Below are 15,193 nucleotides of genomic sequence, written 5' to 3'. Positions count from 1 at the left end.
AAAAATTTCAAATTTCTTGCAACTTTTTCAGTACATCTCCCTCCCTAGAATTCAAACTTCCCACTCTTCCTCCTCCCCCTCCTATCCCTTCCCCTTTTTTTAAATTGCAAAGGACTATAGCACACCTCTATTGACAATTGTAGATGCTTACAAAACACAAACCCAAGATTTGTGAAAAGTGCTAAAAGCCAACCATTCTCAATAACTTTTCTAGTCGTCGTCTTCACAATGTTTCTACAAAGGTATATAGCACACCTCTACTAAGGATTGTAGTTACTTATAATAGAATTTTTCTTCACAAGGTTTTTGTAAAGGACCACAGTGCACCTCTTCTAAGGATTGTAGTTGTTCTAAGGGCCTAAATTCAAACGATTTCCAATCTTCTAAGGATCTACCACCTCTTCTAAGGGCCTAAATTCAAACCAATTTCAATCTATTTTTGAAATTTTGTATTCACAAGGTTTCTAATTTTAGAAAAGTTCTCGTACCTACAAAGTATCTACAAGACTACTACATTGAGAAATGTACATGTACCTACAAAGTATCTACAAGACTATATGGAGATAAATACATGTACCTACAAAGTATCTACAAGACTACTATCATAAGATATTCGCAAACACTAAGGGGAAGGTTTTATATTCTTTGGTCAATCTCACTCCACTCATCTAGTACAGGGTCTACAAAAAGAAAACAAAACATTTGTTGGAGTTATTTGTGTTTGCACTCTTCCCAACCAAGTAATGTCTTTTGAAGAAGTGCCATGGGATGCATGCCTTGTATCTTTATTGTGCAATTCCATGAGGTATGGCCTTGTGATGATTATCCGCTCATCATTTATCTCGGCTGCATTTTAGGGTATTGGTGATATACATGTATTGTGTGGAGGGTTGCACAACCCTTTCTCCCAAGTGTCATCCACTAGCAGCGTATACTCGAGATCATAGGTGATACCCATTTCATCAAAGGTAGTAAACAATTTTAGTAGGAGTAGCTTTGAGCTATGCTTCAGGTGGTAGATCCCTAAGGCTTACTTCTGAATGCAACTCGACTAAAACAAATGAAACATAAAGTTTAGTGTAACTCCCACCTGTTGGGATAGCTTGTTGGAAGAGGTTGATAAGAGGTACCCTATTCTTCTCCATGAAATATGACCAAGTTCCCACATGAAAATTCTCCTACATCAGAAATCATACTTAACTAGTGAGGCCTTAGGGACACAACCTGTTGCCCCACTCTATGCAATTGACCCTGCTGCAAAATGGGTATGTCTTTATGGAATCAACATTTTAAAAGGATACCATTAAGGTCAAGCACTATAAGCTTCTTAAGAATGGGACAAAGGACACCGCCTACCCACATTTTAGATGCATAATGGAAAACATGAATCAATGAAGATAATCCCAAAAAATGAAACAAGATAGCAAATGAAATCAGAGAAATAATAGTATTTAATAAGGAACAAAGAAATGGTTACAAAAGTAAATGGCTATGGCTACAAACACAAGTTAATGGCTCTTTTTCATTAACCGTGTCACTACACCCATCTTCTTATCCTTGTGGTTAGTGGCAAAAAAAGTACCATGTGGTGGCAAGCTTCCTTCTACAGTACTGTTGATGTCATATTGTAGGTCATCAGTGGGAACTCCTTCTGTAGGTACATATGCCTCAGTGTTTAGTCACCACCTCCATAACCCCTCCATCTCTTGGTTCTTCAAAATAGGTTCTTCTCCACACTCAAAACCTAAAAACTCAACAATTTGAATTACTTTCACTTCTCCTATAATGTCATAATGCTAACGCTCTTTCCTTTGATAGGTTTGTCCCTCCAACTTCAACACTCTCATCATTCTTATACGTCTCTTGATTCTTTCTTTGCCTGCCTAGGCCTATCCCTCTTTCTTGCAATCTCACACAATTTTTAGTTTCTTCTTCTGAATGTTTGATCCCTCCTCCTATTCCTTCTATAGACTCCACTCCAAAGGAAAGGTATGAAAGCTCAAGCAAACTAATGCTAGCTGTTGATTCCACTTGCATAGTAATATATGGGGTAGCATGGATTAGATGCTTGGATTCCCCCCTTGCAAGGCACGTTGTGGCATCAGTTCTGGTGGCTAAAACCAATAAAAAATGAACCATGGGATAGCATGTCCCACCCCTAGGTTTCAATATAGTACTCAACACTTGATAACATTAAAAAAAGAAGCCAGTTTCACCACAAATCAATACAAGTATACTCATAATGTCCATCCACAACCATCCTTTCATTGTTTTTTGGGGCACTACCCACATCTATAGATTTAGTAGCTCCCACATCATTCCTCATCTTATCCTTCACAATCAGCCTTTTCTTTACCTTTGCATGTGGTAAGCCTCTGTCTAGATGATTAGCTGAGAGCAAGGTCAGCATAGCCTAGTATGCACGCATCTTCAAATGATTTTGTTTGCAGGGCATTCATATGGATTTCCTCCCCGCCTTTCAATATAGTTTGGACTCCCTTGAGAAAGTGCATGGACCGAGCTATCCTATGGACCCTAATCTACTCTAATGACAACACTAATCTAAGGTGGATGAATCCTAAGAGTGATCATGATCTATAACTTAAGTCAATTAGGTTCCAAGATAGATTAGCTTGGACTTATAAAGAGAATCTTGAGAGACTGCAATGTGCTTGATTGATATTACTTCAAATGAACCTCCCTTTTATAGGAGTGGGTACTTATATCCATATGCATGCTCACATGTCGGATATCTCCTCCATGCCATGTGGTAGAGCTTGCCCTTTACTCATACCTTTGCTCTACATGTGCTCATGGCACCACAACTCTCAACACCTCCCCTTGGTGCCATGATCCTTTGGCTACTGCAAGGTGGTCATATATGAGTTACAAGATCAAATCCTCCCCTGGGTGCTTACATGGCTACTCTCAAGTGGTCAGGTTTGATTACAAGAATATAGGCTAAAGGTGGAACTTCTCAGTACATGTTGTTCTTGTCATTCTGCTCATGGCTTGATGATGACTCCATGTAGTTGACCTACTAGTTCTTTAATCTGGAATCTTCTTCCTTGTGTCCCAGCTTCTTGCAATGGTGACACTTTGGTTTGTTCTTCAGTCTGCAATCACTTTGATAGTGACCCATCCTTCCACAATGGTAGCACTTTGTTGATGTTTTACTGAATAATGCTTGTTCTTCATTATAGCTATTGCGTGTTGATGTAGATGTTGATGTTGATGTCGATGTTGATGCCTTCAACTCTCTTTCTTTTTCAAGAAGAGAGGATACACATTCCTCAAACTTTGGATCTGGAAAATTCTTCAAAGAGGTTGTCAGTGAGCTATACTCTATAGGCATGCTTTTAAGGAGAATTTCAAGTGCATCTTTTTTCCCCTACTTTTGCATTTATGCCTTCTAGTTGGGCCGGCCATAATGCTTTTGATTTTGTTGAAAAATTATGCCATGGATTCATTGAAGCCCATGTGCAAACCATAGAATTCAATCTTAAGATGGATTTCTTGGTTTTTGGCTTTTGCACCAAACACTGTGTTCAACTCATCCCATGCATCCTTGGCATGATCCTTGGAGTCTACATGATGAATTATGTTTAGACCCAAGTGAAAACCAATGAGTGATAGTGCTGCTTCGTCTTTTTCCTTCTAGGCATCATTTTGTGCAGTGGGTATGTTTCCTTTTACAGTCTTCCAAAGCTTTTCATGCATTAGGAGATACCTCATTTATGTAGACCAGGTGTGAAATCCTTCCCTAGTGAACTTCTTAATAGTTGGGGTGCGTATTGCCATTGAAAAGGTATTACCAGTTGAAGAAACTTTTAAATCTTGTAGTTTCTAGTTGCATACAATAAAATTGACTTGACAGGCACGTAGAAAGAATTTGTGCAAATTCTTCCTGGATTGGAAGTTACGGCTTGTCGAAGTTTCTATGAAGAAAGAGTGGGCATCATGAGGTGGCACAAACAGTCACATGTTGCTTACAAACCAGTGCTTAGCAAGGTACTGTGTGCTTAGGTGGCACTGTGGTGACCTTTTAACCCAGCTTAGTCAACCCAAGGTAGAAGTTTAATCATGGTCATATTTGATTTGACCATAGAGCTAACCTAATGTTAGTCTTGACCTGAGTTAAGTGACTTATCTGCCACATGGCCTAAGGTTGGAACCTTAGAGAAGAAAGAGAGGATGGATTTGCAGCTTCGGTTGAGAGCACTCTCAACTGGTATCAGAGCTCTAGCTGAGCGTGCATGAATGCCTGGAAGCTCAGCAGCTCTGTGGGAGGAAGGAGAAGCTCTGTGGGAAGCTTTGTGGGTGATTTTACTTGAATCTGAGTGCACAGAGACCTTGAAGGAACCTTTGGAAAGTCACTTTGGTTTTGCAAAGTGGTTTTGAGAGCCTGTTAGGTGTTTTCAAAGAAAAAAGTCATTTTTAAAAGCTTTTCCCTATTCCGTTCGACGACAGAGACTCGATATTGACTTGTAGAGGCAACTATTTCTTGCTTTTGGTGTCCATTTCACTTCAGGAGCTTGGAAACACCTTCATTCCTTAATTTGGGATCATTTCATTGGATTTCTGACTCACTGTGTCAGTTTCTACGTTTTTCTGCTCGGGTGTTGGAACTCAAGTTTGGAGCAACCATTTGTAGATCTGTCAAGTCCGTTGGACTCAAGAGTCCTAAAACTTCTATGTTGCTCATCATTCGCACTCTAGTGGAGTTTACAAACAGTTCTACTTCCAAAAACGTTTTTCAATCCATGTATTGGACCCAGTGATTGAGACCACGGTTTCCAAAACCGTCTGTCCCATTGCATTCCAGACGCCTAAAAACCCCTACCTGTCAGTTCTTGCGCGATTTGGTGGAGTATTTTTAGAGTTATAGATCTTTGTGTATTGGATTTTGTCTCTCTGTTATGCATTTTTCATTCTAAGGTTTTGAAACCTTATATTTATGCCACATGGCAGTGGATAAGTGTTGACTCCCTTTTCTCACTCATCGGTTGGGCTTTTAGAAGTGCAATAGAAGAGAGATATTTGCAGATTTTCTCGCTGAGTCCGATTATGCAATGGCGCCCATGTTTTGAGGCATCTCAGGTTCTATTTTCAGTAGCGGTCATTGCCATGGGACTATGATTCTTGAGCATACCTTGTGCAGATCACTCTGGTTGCAGTTTGAGCCATGTGCGCTCATTCGTGGTGTGCACTGGGTTGCATTGGATGCACTGATGGGCCCATATTGCCTTGTGGGATGCTATTTTTTATGGACGCTTTGCACATAGATGCTATTTTATGCTGAGGGACAACTTTGACACATTGCAGGTGATGCACTGATAGTGTTATGCTCTCTTGGATGAGATATTGGTAATGCATATGCGCATGGATGGTGTTTATGCTTGAGCCATTTGACACTTATTGGCATTTTGGATTGCCATTGCAGTTGGCATTTTCTTTTCGGCCAGATTTGCTCATATGGATGCATAGTACATGTACTTGAGTCAGTTGCATCTTTTGATGCTTTGAGCTTTGAGCTTTGGTGATATTTCACTCTATTGTGGCATACACATTTGGGTGCACTTTTAGATATCAATGCTCCACTCTCGTGTAACTACGCGCAAACCAGCTAACTCTACTTGTAAGCCCCCCATATGAGGAGAAGGCATTTGAGTAGCTCGGTTATTCGATAGGTCCTGGTTTGGTGGACACCAGATGGGGGCCATGTGTGGCCTGATGGCTGGATGGCTTTAGATAGATTTGGCACACTGCCAACTAGGCTACATGCACGTACATGTGGGAAGGCATCCCCTGACTAACCGCACTGAGGGTAGACGGAGCATTTCTCGAGGCAGCCCACTCTCGAGTTGCGGGTCCCGTTTGGAGCCCCAGATGATCTCGGATGGCTCTGGGTCGAGAACGGCGACCGTAGGTCAGTTGCTCTATTCTACACCACAGTTCTAACATGTGGTCAGTGGCCTATTTCAACCTCCAATTAACCGTTTCGGGCTGACTGGGTCGGTCTCCCAATTGATTCTAACTGACTATGACTGGTGGCTATATAAGAGCAAGCCCGTGAGCCCATATTCATCACTGGCTATAGCAACCCTGATTCCTTAGCATCTAGCCTCTGTCCTCTATTGTTTGTAGCATGCCATCGAAGCTTCTCACATAGGAGCGCATGGCTGGGAGGCATCACCATCTATTGCATCAATTTTATAGTAATCAAATTTCTGATTCTCCATACTATCTGCTTTTCTCTCTTGCATACGAGATCCTATTACTTGTTGAGCACAGACGTTGTATTGTTTTCTTACATGGTATCAGAGCTTGGGCTCTAGGAAGAAGATTTGGTAGTGTGTTTATGTTTGCAAGCAAATTGTGAGAGATGGCCCAGCCCGCAAGACTGCGAATCCCACCGTTCGGCGAAAGCGGAAAGTTGGACGGTACTAACTATCCACTCTGGAAGTTCAAGATGAAGACCATCCTAAGTGCATACAAGCTTTGGGATACTGCTACTGGGGTGGACGTGAAGCCGGTTACAAGACCCGATCCAGCCAATGCAGGACAATAGATAGTACCAACTGCGGATCAGATTCTTGCATGGACAAGAAGAAATGCAAATGCGCTGTGTTCTATTGTCCGCAGTGTAAGTGATTCTATCATGGCATTAATTCAACATGTCACCACAGCAGAGGAGGCATGTACGGTCTTGAAAAATCAGTACGAGGCCACAAATCAGACCCAGAATCAGAATCTGGAAACTCAACTCGCAAATGAGAAACTGTCTAAGTTTGAAACGACAGAGAAGTTCATTACTAGGGTGAAGAATCTATGCGATCAGATGACTTCAATTGGCATCACCATCACCATTGAGAATCTAGCACGAAGGTGCTTACGGATTCTCCCGCCAAAGTACGACGGTCTTGTTATGGCTCTGAATATGCAGAATAGAAATCCACCCCTCAACTTTGAGGATTTCAACGCGATGCCTCTAGAGGAGGAGATGCATCAACAGATGAGGAATGGAGAAGATTCGGCTTTCTCGGCTGGATCAAAGAAAGGTAAGGGTAAGGACTCTGGTAACCCATCTTCTGATGATAAAAAGAGAAAGAAGAAGATCAAGTGCTTCTATTGCAATAAGGCAGGGCACAAGCAGAATGAGTGCCGGAAGAAGATTGCAGATGAGAAGAACGGAGTAAAGAAAAGAGTCTAGCAACAGTGCACAGGCAGTACCAGTAGAGCTGTTCATAGCAATTGAGGAGATTCGCATGGAGGGAGTTCATGTACCTGCGAATGAACCTTGGAAGAATGGCATGTAATGGTCGAGAAAGAAATGGGGAGGAAGGTGAAGAAGTTGAGATCAGACAGAGGTGGTGAGTTCACATCAAGCGAATTCGAAAGTTACTGCAAAAGTCACGGGATCAAGAGGCAAAAACCCCCACCACATACATCATAGCAAAATGGAGTAGCAGAGCGCAAGATGCGCGTCATCTGTGAAATGGATAGGAGTATGATTAAAGGGAAAGATTTGCTAAAGACTTTCTGGGTTGAAGCATGTAACACGGTAGTTTACATTCTGAATCGTAGCTACGCAAAGGCTATGAACGGGGGATGACTCCACTGTAGGCCTTTTCTAGTAAGAAACCTTCAGCTACACATTTCAGAGTTTTTGGATGTGACTGTTTTGTGCATGTCCCTGATGCTAGGAGGACCAAATGGGAACCGAAGAGTCGGAAGTGTATTTTCTTGTGCTACAGTGAAGAGGCGAAGGGTTAATGTCTCTATAATCCTATTACTAAGAAGGTAATAGTATGTCGCGATGTGGTCTTCTGAGAACACCCGCATCAATTGGAGGAGTATGCTTCCTTCCCAGACAACCAGGACCAGGATATCCATCCAGTACAACCACCAACAGCAGACTGAACTCCCCCAATGGTGCTTGGGAGGATTCAAGATAAAGAAGAGGAAGAAGAGCCTGTAGAACCACAACGGCAATGACCATTCCCAAAGTGGGTAAAGCAGCTTTTGGACAGCAGAGAACCTCCAGCCATTGAGGAGAAACCATCCGAACACTGCCGGTCCAAGAGATTAGAGGAGCAAAGAAGGGCGTAGGAACACTTGGTCAACTACGCTTTGATGATAGAAGTGATCCGTGCTGAAGAACCCAAGTGTCTTAAAGAAGCACAACGTGATGATAGGTGGATGGAGGCTATGCAGTCGGAGTATGGCTCCATAATGAAGAACAACACTTGGGATCTTGTGGATCGACCACCAAAACGCAAGGTAATTGGCACCAACTGGGTGTACAAGACCAAGTACAAATCTAACGACATGTTAGATAAGTACAAAGCTCGTGGCAAAAGGATTCGCACAGGTACATGGTTTTGATTATCAGGATACTTTTGCTCCCAGAGCTTGACTAACCACAATTCGCAGTGTTTGGCTTTAGCATCATAGGAAAGTTGGCCCGTGCTTCAGATGGATGTAAAATCCACCTTTTTGAATGGAGATCTCAAGGAGGAGGTATACGTGGAACAACCACCAGGTTTTGTGATCCCTGGTTCAGAAGGTAAAGTCTGTAAACTAAAGAAGGCATTTTACAGGCTAAAACAGTCCCCACCAGCATGGTACCAGCGGATTGATGCCTACTTTCTACAAAACGGGTTTAGGAGGAGCCCATCTGATGCAAATTTGTATATCTACAGAGAAGGAGGCAGGTGTATGATCGTGGTCCTTTATGTGGACGACCTTGTCATAATAGGAAACCATGAAGAGAAGATCTCGCAGACAAAGCAGTTTTTGCTAGGAAGAGAGTTTGAAATGACAGACCTCGGACTGATGCATTTCTGTTTGGGGATTGAAGTTTGGCAAGAGCCAAAACATATCTTCATCTCATAGCTGAAGTATGCTGGAGAGATACTGAAGGCATTTGGCATGGCTGAGTGCAAGATAGTTGGCACCCCTATGGAGGTTGACGTGAGGCTCTCAGATGAGGATTCGTCACCAATGGTGGACGACGTGAAGTACAGAAGGCTTGTGGGCAGTTTGATTTACTTGTGCAACACGCGACCGGACATCAGTTTTGCGACTGGTGTACTAAGCAGGTTTTCCAATAAGCCTCAAGAGAACCATTGGAGGGCAGGGATTCAAATGTTGAAATACATCAAAGGCACAGTTGATTATGGCATCACCTATACCAAGGGAAACATCTTGACCGGATTCTGTGACTCGGATTGGGCAGGAGACGTGGACAGCAGGAGATCAGTGACAGGTTACTGTTTCTCACTTGGATCTGGAGCTGTGCCATGGGTCAGCAAGAAGCAACCTATAGTTGCTCTTTCTTCTATCGAGGCTAAGTACAAATCAGCATGTTTTGCTTCTTGTGAGGTAGTGTGGTTAAGGAGGATTTTAGGGGACATGGGTGCAGTGCATAACAAGCCTACACAGTTATCATGTGACAATCAGAGTTGCATGGCAATTGCAAAGAACCCTGTGTTCCACGCTCGCACAAAACACATTGAGATTCAATATCACTTTGTACGCAAGCTCATCATGGATGGAGAGGTCGACTTGGTGTACTATCTGACTACAGAGAATGCTGTGGATATCTTCATGAAGGCTCTTAGAAGAGACTTGCTCTTAGATATCAATGCTCCACTCTCGTGTAACTACGCGGGAACCAGCTAACTCTACCTGTAAGCCCCCCATATGAGGAGAAGGCATTTGAGTAGCTCGGTTATCCGGTAGGTCTTGGTTTGGACACCAGATGGGAGCCATGTGTGGCCTGATGGCTGGATGGCTTCAGATAGAGTTGGCACACTACCAACTAGGCTACATGCAAGTGCAGGAAGGCATCCCATAACCGCATTGAGGGTAGAGGGAGCATTTTCTGGGGCAGCCTGAGGGCAGCCCACTCTCAGGTTGTGGGGCCCATTTGTAGCCCTAGATGATCCCAGATGGCTCTAGGTTGAGAACGGCGATCGTAGGTCAATTGCTCTATTATGCACCATGGTTCTAACGTGTGGTCAATGGCCTATTACGACCTCCAATCAATCATTTCGGGCCGACTGGGTTGGTCTCCCAATTGGGTCTAACTGACTACGGCTGGTGGCTATATAAGAGCAAGCCCGTGAAGCCCATATTCATCACTGGCTACAGCAACCCTGATTCCTTAGCATCCAGCCTCCGTCCTCTACTGTTTCCAGCATGCCATCGAAGCTTCTGTCACAGGAGCGCACGGCTAGGAGGCAGCGCCATCTATTGTATCTGTTTTACAGTAATCAAATTTCTGATTCTCCATACTATCTACTTTTTGTAATAACTAACAAGCCATGCACTTCTTTATGGCATTGGCGGTTGGGCCATATGAGCCAAAATGAGATGAAACTCTTATGTCGTTTGGGTTGTGTACCGCATTTGAGTTTCTCTGATTTTGAATTTTGTGAGCACTATCTCTATGGAAGCAGAGTAAATCAGCCCATAAAAGAAGGGGAAAGAAAGAGTTTGAAAAGCTTGATTTGGTGCATTCAGGCGTATGTGGTCCCATGCCTACACGGTCATTAGGCGGGGCTGAATACTATGTGACATTCATTGATGGTGCAATTAGGAAAGTGTGGGCTTATGCTATAGCTCAAAAGAGTGATGTGTTCTAGGTATTTCAAAAATGGCTGGCCTTGGTTGAGAATCAGTCAGGTAGAATGCTTAAATGCCTACGGACTGACAATGGTGGAGAGTATGTCTCTCATGACTTTCAGCATTTCTATGATACACGTGGGATTAAGAGGGAGCTCACATCCCCTCGTACTCCAGAGCAAAATCCATTTGCAGAAAAGATGAACCGTACCATTCAAGAAAGGTTGCAATGCATGCTTTCCCATGCAAGTCTTTCTGGTGGTTTTTGGGTTGAGGCAATGAAGATTGCAGTGCATGTGATCAATAGATCACCTAGTAAGAGCGTGGATGGTGGTATTCCTGAAGAGGCATGGAGTGGCAAGAAGCCCTCTTACTCTCATTTGCGTATATTTGGGTGTAAGGCATATGCACATGTGCCAAAAGAGCTTTGAAAGAAGCTAGATCCTAAGTCTAGGAAATACATCTTTTTGGGTTATGGTGAAAGTGGAGAGATGGGCTATCATCTCTGGGATCATATGTAGCCATGATGTAGTCTTCAATGAGAAGAAGATGCATAAGGCACCCATAAGGGATGTTGAAATGAGGAGAATCACTTTCCAGGACGTGAATCCACCTGCATATGTTGATAGACAACAAGTTGTCCATTGACCAAATGTGTAAGAAATGGTACCACCACGTACTCCCACAGGTATACAATCAAGGGTAGATGATGGATCATCTATTGGTGGAAATGATGAGCCAAATGTGGCTGATATGCAGGTGGGACAGCAAGCTGAAATGCCCTTGAGAAGATCATCTAGAGTGTCTAGACCGCCTGATAGGATTGTTCCAGGGGTAGACTATGTGATGCTTACTGATTGCAGGGAGCCTTCTTGCTATAGAGAGGCTATGATGCAGAGGATCAATGCAAGTGGGAGTATGCTATGCAATCAAAGATAAGTTCACTTATGAAGAATAAGACTTGGGACTTGGTTTCTTTGCCACATGGAAAGAAAACATTGCCATGTAAATGGGTCTACAAGATGGTCACAGGTGATGATGTGCCTAGGTACAAGGCCCGTTTGGTCACTAAAGGGTTCAATCAAGAGAAGGGTGTGGACTTTGATGAGATATTCTCTCTGGTTGTGAAGATGACCACACTTAGATGCATGCTTGGACTAGTGGCAACAGAAGATATGGAGCTTATGCAGATGGATGTCAAGACAACTTTCTTGCATAGGGATCTGCATGAGGAAATTTACATGGTGCAGCCAAAAGGCTTTGAAGAAAAGGGCAAAAAGCATTTAGTTTGCAAGCTGAAGAAGAATCTCTATGGTCTTAAGCAAGCACCTAGAGAATGGTATCAGAAGTTTGATGCTTTCATTCAGTCCCAGGGTTTTAGAAGGAGTGAAATTGATCACTGCCTCTACACTAAAATGGCTAAGGATAATAGCCTGATAATCCTGGCACTATATGTGGATGATATGCTATTGGCTAGCAAGAATACTTATGAGCTAGATGCATTAAAGGCCAAGTTGCATGAGGCCTTTGATATGAAGGATTTGGGACTTGCAAATCATATTCTTGGTATGCGCATCACGTGTGATTGGAGTAGGAAACTCCTTTGGCTTTCACAGAAGGAGTATGTTACAAAAGTATTATAGCATTTCAATATGGAGGGGGGGAAGGCGGTGAGTACTCCATTGCCTCCATATGTGAAACTGAGTCATACAAATAGTCCCAAATCATATGAGGAGAGGGCCATGATGGCCAAGGTTCCTTATGCATCAGTGGTTGGGAGTCTTATGTATGCTATGATAGCTACTAGACCAGACATTGCATTTGCAGTGGGAGTTGTTGGCCGGTATATGGCTAATCCAGGAAAGAGGCATTGGGAGGCAGTTAAGTGCATCATGAGGTACATGAAGGGTACCAAGGAGATGTGCATCTGCTTTGGTAGAGGAGACATGCGTGTACTTGGGTACACAGATTCAGACTATGCAGGGCATGTGGATAGTAGGAGATCCAATTCTGGTTATGTGTTCACCTTTGCAGGTGGTGCAGTGTCGTGGATGTCTCACGCACAGAAGTGCATTGCATTGTCTACCATAGAGGCTGAGTATGTTGCAGCCACAGAGGGTTGCAAGGAGGCTATATGGCTTGATCGACTAGTGGGAGATTTGGGGATTCATATAGGTGTACCGACATTGCATAGTGATTCCATGAGTGCTATATTCAGCTAGCACGGAATCCGGTCTTTCATGCAAAGACCAAACACATATTGAGGTCAGGTACCATTTCATCAGGGAGGTACTTGAGGACAAGCGCATAGAGCTTGTCAAGGTTCATACAGATGATAACCCTGTAGATATGCTGATGAAGAGTCTACCTAGTCACAGCGGTTTGAGTATTGTCGTGTATTGATGGGCATTGGATAGTATGCTCACTAGTTGTTTTCCCTTAAAGGCACATTGTCCTTTAAGTGGGAGGTTGTGGGGGTTAAAGGTCACTGTGCCTTTACCCCGGTTATGTACAATACTCAAACACATATATAAATGAATGTAAAAGAAGATTAGGGTGTTCTGCACCCACCAAAACTTGTATGGCTCTCTGTTTCTCTCCCTCCCTCTTCCATTCTTGCTTCTGTTGAGAGCACTCTCACAGTGAAGATGCCACAAGAGTAAGAGTAGCTGGGAAGTCACCTAAGGAGCTAGCATTGATTGGGGTCTCTCCTCAGAGGTCACAATGAAGGGCTCATTGGGGAGACCATCGAGTTGTAGCTTGTTGTAGCAAGGCATTTAGTGCTGTGTAGTCGCTCTTTGCTGCTATGTAGCCAGTCTTTGATGGTGCTTATGTTGTCCAATGCTTGTTTGTTTCTCGCTACAGTTGGATGCCTTAGAGTCGGGCTTGTAGTTTGCTTGCTTGAGGAGTCAAGCTACTATAGAGCCACCGAGAATAGCAGCTACTACTGTTTAGTCAGGTGCCATATGCTATGCAGAAGGATGAAGTGCAAGCGGGAGTCATCAAAGACTTGCGTGATTGCATAGATAGAGCTAAGACGAAGGCCAAGAATCTGCAAAAGCACCTTTGAAATGCTTGGACCAATAAAGCATTACTCTCTCGCAACTCCATTCTCTCTTTTTGACACAAAATAAAGAAGAGTATATGGAAATGAGACTAACAAAAATTTCTAATGCATGATAAAAATTTCTCCAGGTAGAAGAGAACCCTCAATCAAAAATCTACATCTAATGTAGGAGAGCTAGGACCTAATCTCTGATACCATGAGAAAGCACATGCACCGAGCTCTCCTATAGACCCTAATCTACTCAAATGACAACACTAATCTAAGGTGGCATGTTTTCAGGTTATGGTATGAGATTGGCACCACTGCCATTCTCCACCGGTGGAATTCTCCACATAGATTGACACAATTCGATATGATCTCTACACAGCGGAGACAGTGAACACTACATAGAAGAATGCACATGTGAGTTTAGCATTCCTTGTGCATGTTTTCAGGTCATGGTATGAGATTGGCACCACTGCCATTCTCCACTGGTGGCATTCTCCACAGAGATTGACACAGGCTTCTCAATGCCATTTCTTAGGGCCTAATAAGAGATTGGCACCACTGCCATTCTCCACTTGTACAGATGTTTACCCTACTATTCTAGGAGGGGTATTCCAATGATCATAGGAGAGTGGTGTCTGATTCCAATCCACATGTGAGTTTGATGATATCAGTGTCATTATGTAGTTGCCAGCATGAGATTGGCATCACTGCCATTCTCCGCTAGTGGTAGTCTAGACAAACTGAACCTATAGATTGACATTCCACTAATTTTATTGGCTGCAGTAGGATAATGGCAAAAGTGCCAATGCACATGTGAGTTTAGGATTCCTTGTGCATGCTTTCAGGTCATGGTATGAGATTGGCAGCACTGCCATTCTCCATTGGTGGCATTCTCCACAGAGATTGACACAATTCCATATGATCTCTACACAGCGGAGACAGTGATCACTACATAGAATAATGCACATGTGAGTTTAGGCTTCTCAATGCCATTTCTTAGGGCCTAATAAGAGATTGGCACCACTGCCATTCTCCACTTGTACAAATGTTTACCCTACTATTCTAGGAGGGGTATTCCAGTGATCATAGGAGAGTGGTGTCCGATTCCAATCCCCATGTGAGTCTGATGATCTCAGTGTCATCATGTAGGTGCCACCATGAGTTTGGCATCACTGCCATTGTCCACTAGTGGTGGTCTAGACAAACTAAACCTATAGATTGACATTCCAAGGCCTAATAAGAGATTGACACAATTCCATATGATCTCTACACAGCGGAGACAGTGATCACTACATAGAAGAATGCACATGTGAGTTTAGGCTTCTCAATGCCATTTCTTAGGGCCAGCATGAGTTTGGCATCACTGCCATTCTCCGCTAGTGGTAATCTAGACAAACTAAACCTATAGATTGACATTCCACTAATTTTATTGGCCGGAGTAGGATAATGGCAAAAGTGCCAATGCACATGTGAGTTTAGGATTCCTTGTGCATGTTTTCGGGTCAT

This window comes from Dipteris shenzhenensis, chromosome 30 (genome assembly GCF_047967505.1).
Source record: "Dipteris shenzhenensis isolate YYH24624 ecotype China chromosome 30, Dip_SZ_1.0, whole genome shotgun sequence".
Lineage (NCBI taxonomy): Eukaryota > Viridiplantae > Streptophyta > Polypodiopsida > Gleicheniales > Dipteridaceae > Dipteris > Dipteris shenzhenensis.
This window is presented reverse-complemented; position numbering follows the sequence as displayed.